Source organism: Medicago sativa, chromosome 3 (genome assembly GCF_051527215.1).
Source record: "Medicago sativa cultivar Bolivia chromosome 3, Bolivia_mono, whole genome shotgun sequence".
Classification (NCBI taxonomy): Eukaryota; Viridiplantae; Streptophyta; class Magnoliopsida; order Fabales; family Fabaceae; genus Medicago; species Medicago sativa.
Window position 1 is genome coordinate 44,563,247 of NC_140751.1, and position 8,625 is coordinate 44,571,871.

The 8,625-nt window shown below is 41.0% G+C and overlaps 1 non-coding gene across 1 annotated transcript; it reads left to right on the top strand.

Moving 5' to 3' along the window:
* The first annotated feature begins 2,780 nt into the window (after nt 1–2,780).
* Nucleotides 2,781–2,887, top strand: LOC146937644 (small nucleolar RNA R71). The gene has a single exon (XR_015033603.1). It is a non-coding gene; the product is annotated as a small nucleolar RNA R71 (small nucleolar RNA).
* Nucleotides 2,888–8,625: the final 5,738 nt, after the last annotated feature.

The following is an 8,625-nucleotide window of genomic DNA, read 5'->3' on the forward strand; positions in this document are numbered from 1 at the left end:
AAGGCAGTTGGGTCATAGTTAACCGGTTTTAGACTAGGATCCCAATGATCATGAATATATCCTTCATTTGCAAAACCTAAGGCCTCACAAAAGTGCTGAAGTGACATGTCATAATCAATATTCATCAACCAAAAAACAACTCTATGGTTAGGGTTATCAAAATCTAGCTTATCTTTGGTAAAAACAATAGAGCTCAAAAATTCATAAGTGAAATTTTCATAACCCCCCATAGGTGTTAACATATCAGTCCAACCAAACCTACCCATTAACCTAAGAACATCATCTCTAAGCCCTAGCACATTCAAATCATAAGAATCAGGATATCGAGAAGGATGCAAAGTTTTAGAAGTAAGATTTTTATACTTGGCCTTTTGGGTGTCATCCTTAAACTGGATTCCATGATTCTTGACCTTTGCTTGCTTCTTTGAGGGAGGACCGGAAGAGCTTGCTGGTTCCTTACCACTTCTTCTTGAAGCCATTTGACCCTTGCTTGAATTGGTTTGGAGGTTTAGGGTTTGGGAAGATTTGGTGGAAAGGATTGGTTTAGGGTTGATGTGTAAGTAAGGTTTATGGGTTTAGTTATGGAGATTTGTTGAGAATTTGTGGTGTTTGGGTTAGGTTTTGAAAGATTAGGGTTTTGGTGAATTATGGGTTTGGGTGGATGAAAGTTGTTTTTGATTGGTGGTTTTTGTTTTGGATGAAGTTTGTGATTGATTGGTTAAAGAATTGAGTGATTTGGTTAAGTTTTGAGTGATATATGAAGGATTGAAGGTTTGAAGGTTTGAAGGTTAGGGAGGGTTAGAAAGAGTTTTGAAGATGAAAGAGGTTTGTGGTTTAGAATGAGGAAGAAGGAAAGAAATTTTGAAGTTATAAGAGTGTAGACATCGGGCACGGCCGTGCCAACACTCTGTGGTTCTGGACTTTTTTTGTGTTACAAACCATGGCACGGCCGTGCCAACCTTAGCACGGGTCGTGCCAACACTCTGGTAAGGAGGCTTCAAAAAATTTTCAATTTCATCATTTTTTCGAATCACACTTGGACAAATACCTACAAAACAAATTAAAACAAAGAAAAACAAGACAAAAGCAATTAAATGCGTGGGTTGCCTCCCACGAAGTGCTCTTTTAGTGTCATTAGCTTGACGGTTAGAAAGAGTCCTTAGAATGGATCAAAGATATCATATTGTGTAGATGACGCTATAAAACGTTCTTTCACAACATGATCGTTAAGCATGCAACAAGAGTAAAGAGCGGGACCCTTCATAACATTTTCCAACTCAAATCCTACCATCTTATCACTCACTTGAAAAAATATCCTATCGTTCTTGACATCTATAAGAGCTCCCGCAGTGGCGAGGAAAGGTCTACCTAGGATTATAGGGACGTCTTCGTCCTCCGCAATGTCAACGACTACAAAATCAGTTGGGATATATATCCCTTCTATCTTAACCGGTATGTCCTCGACAAATCCTACAAGTTTCATGGTAGAACGATCAGCTAGCTTCAACTCTATTTCGGTAGGTTTCAATTCTCCTATCCCTATCCTTTTGAGAAGAGACAAAGGCAGCAAACTAACACTAGCTCCTAAGTCACATAAGGATTTGTTTATGGTTTCATTCCCAATTTCACATGGTATGGCAAAGCTACCAGGATCTCTAAGCTTAGGGGGTGCTTCTTGAATGATTGAACTAGTGTCCTTAGCCAAAGCTATTGTCTCACTATGCTCTATAGGCCTTTTCTTTGAAAAAATTTCCTTTAAAAATTTGGCATATAGAGGCATCCTAGACAAAGCTTCAGCAAAGGGAAGTTTAATGCAAACCTTCCTAAGTATGTTAACAAATTTTTCAAACTTACCCTCTAGTTTAAGCTTATCGGGATTTAAGGGGGATGGAGTTTTGTTTTCTTCAAGCGGTTTTGCTTCTTCTATCATAATTTTATCACCTAAAGGCTTGACATTTTCTTTCCCAATGTTTTTAACCTTAGCGAAAGTTTCGCCTAACTTACTACCCCCAAAAGATATGACATTAACTTGGGCTTTGGGATTGGCTTCGGTTTGACCAGGAAAGACTCCCGGTGTTTGGGAAGAGGTAGCCACTTGTTGGGCTATTTGAGCGATTTGAGTTTCAAGCATTTTAGAGTGAGTAGCAATAGAATCAACCTTGATATTGAGCTTGGAAAGAGAATCATTCAGAAATCCAGTTTGGTTTTTAAGTTCTTGAAGTTGTTTGGTTTTGTTGGCAATAAAGTTTTCCAACAAAATTTCCAAATTGGATTTCTGAGTGAATCTTTGGTTGTTTGCATAACCGGGTGGTGCTACTTGTCCATAGGGATTTTGGTTTTCGTAAAAATTTTGATTTTGTCTCATCCCTTGGTTGTATTGAGCATAATTCATTTGCTCAACACCGTTTATAGCACTACCTAGTTGGCAATCAACACCAGCATGACCAGTTATACCACAAATTTCACAAGAAGGAGTAGAAGCAGAATTGATAGCACTAACATTGAGTTTTTCAAGTTTTTCGGTTAGTGCATCAATTTTAGAAGCAAGGTGGTCATAGTTAGAGACTTCGTACATACCTGCCTCCTTTTTGGAGGATGAAGAACTAGTGATGGCTCTCTCGTCGGTCCATTTGTAATGATTTTGAGCCATGTCTTCAATCAAGGCATACGCCTCCGTGTAGTTCTTGTTCATAAGTGCTCCACCTGCGGCTGCATCAACAGACATCTTAGTGGTATAAGACAAGCCATTATAAAAAGTGTGGACTATAAGCCACTTCTCTAGGCCATGGTGGGGACAAAGTCTTAGCATTTCTTTGAAACGCTCCCACGCATCATAGAAAGATTCCCCATCTTTTTGGTTGAACCGTGTGATTTGGTCTCTAAGTTTAGCGGTTTTAGATGGTGATGGAAAGAAACGGGCAAGGAATGCTTGCCTCATCTGATCCCATGAAGTAATGGAACCGACTTCGAGGGAATGGAACCAAGCACTAGCTCTATCCCTTAAGGAAAAGGGAAAGAGATGAAGTCTTACGACCTCTTGGTTCTCCTTCATGGTTCCACTAATTCGTAGGAAAAAAGAGATGTGAAGATTGGGATCCTCAGTGGGGGATCCCGAGAATTGGTTTTGCTGCACCAAGTTAAGTAGGGCAGGCTTAATTTCAAAGTTGTCATCCTCAATCGTTGGGTACACAATAACAGCTTGTGGGTCAGTCGTAGACGGCGTTGCATACTCTTTGTGAGTGCGATTGGCCATGGTGGTGTTATTTCGTGCGTCTCTATTTCGTTTATGCAAATACCTTTCGATCTCGTTGATTATTACAACTCGATTTCTGGTTTTTCGCATAAAAAATTAAGAACCCTAGAAGTTAACGATAACAGAAAAACAAAAAGTTAAAAATAAAAATAAAAAGAAAAGAGAAAGAAGAAGAGAGAATTCTAATCACTAAGAAAAAAGTTAATCAAATTAGTTAACTCCCCGGCAACAGCGCCAAAAACTTGATAGGGCCAAACCGCAAGTGCACGGCTTATCGAAGTAATAGTAGTAAGAAAGAGTATCGTTCCGCTAGGGAGTTGTTCAACTTAATTAACTTTTTAAGAATGATTAGAGGAGAGAAAGTTTAGTAAAAAGGAGTTTGATTGTTGAAGGTAAATAACAATATTAATAAAAAGCCTTAGGATTTGGACAATGCTAGGGACAATCGTTTGGTCACTCTCCATTAAGCACTCTCTTTATTATTGGACCACATCACCACCTTTTACATACCAAGTAAGAGGAAACTGCTTTAGCCAGTTTAAACTTTTTTTTTCTTTCTTCTTCACATCTTTAAATCACTAACACTCGTTAATTGTTCTTCCCTACAATAAAAGGTCAAAATTCTGATGATACCAGGTTGTAAAATAATCCTCTTCCCAAAAATAACACTTGAAAATACACTGGCGTAGTTCACCGAGAATAATTACTCTCTCAGTTTGCCAGCCATAGAAGATCGATGTTGGGCATCTTCTCAGAACCACCATGGAAGCTGGAAAATCGTCGTCTAAGGTTCTTGGAACGAACATGCAGAGATTAAAACCATGTTTTATTTTCTTCTATTTGTTACCCATTTTTTCATAGATCTCAATAACCCAGAAGGCCAAATCCTCTTAACACAACTCCCATTTGAAAATGGTAAGGTCGGAATCAAATTTTACAAAAAGAAGAATGAATCTGAAAATTATTCCACTAATTGCAAGAGGCTACAATCTAGAAATGCTTCCATTATTTTGTGCTCACATGATTATCCTCAACCATCTCAAAAACCCAGATCTGAAATGATAAAAAATTTTGACCTTTGCAAAGAATCCTTAAAATATGATGGAGATAGAAGAAATGGGGTTTTAAGAAAATGGTAATGGAGCTAAAAAATTGAGGTAGATAGATTTTTCAATTTATCCAAATGGTTGTTAAGTTGAGAAAACAGGATTATAAGTAGATCAATAGATAGCATATCAATTATTTGGAATGATGTTGTTATGACTGTTGTTTTTGTTGCTGGAGGCGGCCATGGACCATGGTGTTGTGTGTGTCTGAATTGAGTGACGAGGAAGAAGATCTTCGGAAGGCTTTCTAGTATTTTTTTTTTATTTTTTCTTTTGGAATTGTGGAAAAAAAATTAATGGTTTAAACTGGCTAAACCGGTTTCCAGTTTCATGGTTTCTAAAATGTGGTGACGTGGTCCAATAGTAAAGAGTGTGTTCAATGGAGAGTGAGCAAGCAACTGTCCTTAGCATTGCTCTAGGATTATTGGTTTGTCATAATAACAAACCCTTCACTAGACAAGACTTAAACATCTAATTTCATGGTTTACACACTAATTTCTAAAGACCGGTTTCCCTTAGCCCGCCACCTTTCCGATGAAAGTCCGGTGAGAGTTTACTTCTAGCAACCAAGCCTATTTCGCTGACTTGATTACTAGAAGATGCATAGAGGATTGAAACTACTCTTGTCTCAATAATTGCAAAGACTATTTCACTGTTCCAACATCAAAACTCCGCTCTCGCTTTATGAATTGATGTTTGGGATGATGGATTAACGATTATCAAACCCTCCGCTTTCGCTTCCACAGTTTGATAATTGTTAATCCACGTTAAGACGGTGAATCTAGATTAGAAATTAGGGTTACATAAAATTAGGGTTTAAGCTTGGTTTGTTTAGGATTATGTCATTTAGAATCCCCAACAGTCCTAAGACGAAGAAGTCTACTCACTCATGTTCATCGTAGACATGGGGGAAGAAGAGAGAAAATAACAGTAAAGTAAAATTGTGAGAAAGAAAGTAAAGAAATAAAGACTTTTATTGAAAATAGAAATATTCTAAGCAAAAGTAAGGTTAATGTTTATGGTGGAGAGCTACTCTATTTATAGCTTTACAATCGACTTAGAAACTAAGCAACTAAAAGGATAAAACGGTAAAGCTGCAACAGGGTAACTTGGGCTTGAAGAAAAGCAGCAAAAGTGGACTCTGGGGGCGGGCACGGCCGTGCCACATGTTGGCACGGGCCGTGCCAAGCTTCTGGTAAGGGGGATTTGTATTTTTGCCCCGTATCTTCGTATTCTTGCGCTGTATTTGCTCCAGTCCTCTTTCTTTCGCTCCAAGGCACCTTCCTCCATATATTCATTCCTAAAATAAAATAAAAAGCAATTTAAAGTAAAATATTCTAAAAGGAAATAAAATGCAATAAAATAAAACTAAATCTTTAATAAAACTAAACTAAATAATGCATTAAATTAGACTAATCCATGACTCATCAAGAAGCTTCCACAGATGGACTCAGACGACGGGACAACCGACCCGGACGAGCACATCGAGAACATTGAGGCAGTTCTCAAGGCGCTGTAAAATGCAAGCTTTTCGTCACTACACTGAGACGAGGAGTTGTCACCTGGTTCAAGAACTTAAGGAGAAACTCCATGGATTCATGAAGCGACCTCTGTCACGAGTTCACAGCCCACTTCACCGCTTCAAGGACACAACCAAAAACGGTGGCATCTCTTGAAGCCATTGTCCAAGGAAAGAGAGAGCCTCTCCGAGACTACATCGAGAGGTTCAACAAAGAAGCTGTGCAGGTACGAGGTGCCGACGAAACAATGAAGCGGTACCTCATCGCCAAGGGTCTGCGCAAAGGCACAGACGTGAAGAAAGATGTCCGCTTAGATCGCCAAAGGCCTCTCAACGAGTTCCTAGCGATCGCAAAGATCTATATAGCCTATGAGGAGGAGCTGTACGCGGACAGCCTCAACAAATCCAGAAAGGAGGAGCCTGCTGCTGAATCAACAAAAAGCCTGCTACCTCAACAAAAAGCCCTTCCATGAGAAAAAGAAGGAATGCAAATCTGCTTATGAAGGCAAACGACCCAACGATCACTTCACCGAGTACACTCCGTTGGCCATGTCAAGGGAGAAAATTCTCGCTAAGATCATTGTAGCCGATCTCACAGAAGCTGGTGTCAAGCCACCAAAGGATCTGTCTCAGGAGAGGAAAGGGGTCGACAAAACAAAGTACTGTCGATTCCACAAGTGCCATGGACACACCACCGATGATTGCATCCATCTGAAGGACGCTATCGAGCTCCTCATCCAACAGGGTCGGCTCAAAAAGTTCATAAAGAATCCGGAAGTAGAAAGAAAGACCGTCGAGCTCATCGGTGACGGCTCTGAACCTAGCAAAACAATTGCCATGTCCGTGGAACATCTCGGTGATTTCCCTGACAACTTGGAAATCACCCCCTACTCATGCACCTGGGTGCAGTTCCCCTCTGCCAACGTTATCACGGGAGGAACACTGGACATCTCCATGGGAAGCATGAAGAGAAAGTTCGAAGAGCTCATTAACGTCAACTTGCTGGTCCCCTCCAACCACGGCGGAAGACCACCTTTGGCGTTCTACGACTCAGAACTGCTTGGTGGAGCTTCAAATTCTGCCATATTCCTTTGCTCGTCCGAGCATCGATGGGCAACGCAGATGTCCGTCGAGTCCTGATTGACACAGGGCCTCATGCGACATCTTGTACACTTGTATGTTCAAATATCTTCATCTGACGGAGAAAAACCTTTCTCCTTACGTTGGAAATGAACTCTACGGCTTCAACAGCTCATCTACTCAGCCCTGGAACTACGAGGAACTACTGGTCACCTTCGACGAAAAGGAGGCCAAGAAAACAATAAAGATCCCATTCTGGGCTCGCCCAGCTGGGTGCTGCATGTTCAACCGCTCATCTGAAGTTGAAATGCCATGCAAAAGAAGGTGTCATCGCCTCTCTCAACAAAGACATCGAAGTTGCAAGGATATGTTTCCTCCAGGATAATAAATCCCAGAACTCGGTTTCCCAATCCAACAAACATGCTGAAGACAAAGGGAAAGCTGCTGCGAGCACTCTGGATGCCAACTTGGTCGAACTTGATCCCAGGTTCACCAAGGAAGACCTTAAGGAATAAAAGAGGGAAAAGAAGGATCCGTTCAACGCGAAACTTCTTAGACCCATTCGTGACGGTGAATTTGAGCTGGTCCCTTTCGGGAACGACACCTCGAAAAACTTCTAGATCGGCAAGGATCTTCCTGAACTTGTTAAAGCATAGCTGGTTGCCTGCCTCAAGGAGAACGCTGACTTATTTGCATGAAGTGCGGCCGATATGCCCGAAATCGACCCTAGTGTCGCTTATCACCAGCTGACAGTAGATCCCGAAGTAAGCGTTGTAGCTCAACGACATAGAAAGCAGTCTCCTGAAAAATCAAAGGTTGTAGAAAAAGCTGTAAAAGACCTCATAGAGGCAAATTTTATTTCTGAGGCCAAATACACTACCTGGCTCTCCAATGTTGTACTTGTCAAGAAATCTAATGGAAAATGGTGTATGTGTGTTGACTATACCGATCTTAATAGGGCATGCCCTAAAGACGCATATCTTCTTCCTAACATCGATAAACTCGTAGATAATTCCTCTGGCTATAAAATTTTATCCTTCATGGACGCCTACTCTGGGTACAACCAGTTACCTATGGCCGAAGAAGATAAAATGAAAACAACCTTCATGACCGAATCAGGGAACTATTACTACAATGTAATGCCCTTCGGTCTACGAAATGCGGGGGCCACTTATCAACGTAAGATGAACAAAGTCTATGACAAGGCACTTCTGGGCGACATTCTTGAAGTCTACATGGACGACATGATCGTAAAATCCCAACAAGAGGTTGATCATGCCACTCATCTCAAGAGAGTGTTTAAACAAACTCGGAAGTACAACATGCGGCTCAACCCAGAGAAATGCACCTTTGGAGATCAAGCGGGTAAATTCCTTGGTTTCTACTTGACAGAGAGAAGAATTGAAGCAAACCCGGATAAATGTCGAGCATTTAATGGGCTTCCGACACCCAACTCCATGAAGTGCATTCAAACACTCAACGGGATGCTAACTGCCCTTTCAAGATTCGTGGCTAAGTCCGCTCAACACGCTCTTCCTTTTTTCAAACGCTTACGAAAGGAAACGAAGTTAGATTGGACAAATGAGTGCGAGAACGCCTTAAAGCATCTCAAAGAAACCCTCTCCGCACCACAGGTGCTCTCACGACCCAATCAAGGTGAAGTGTTG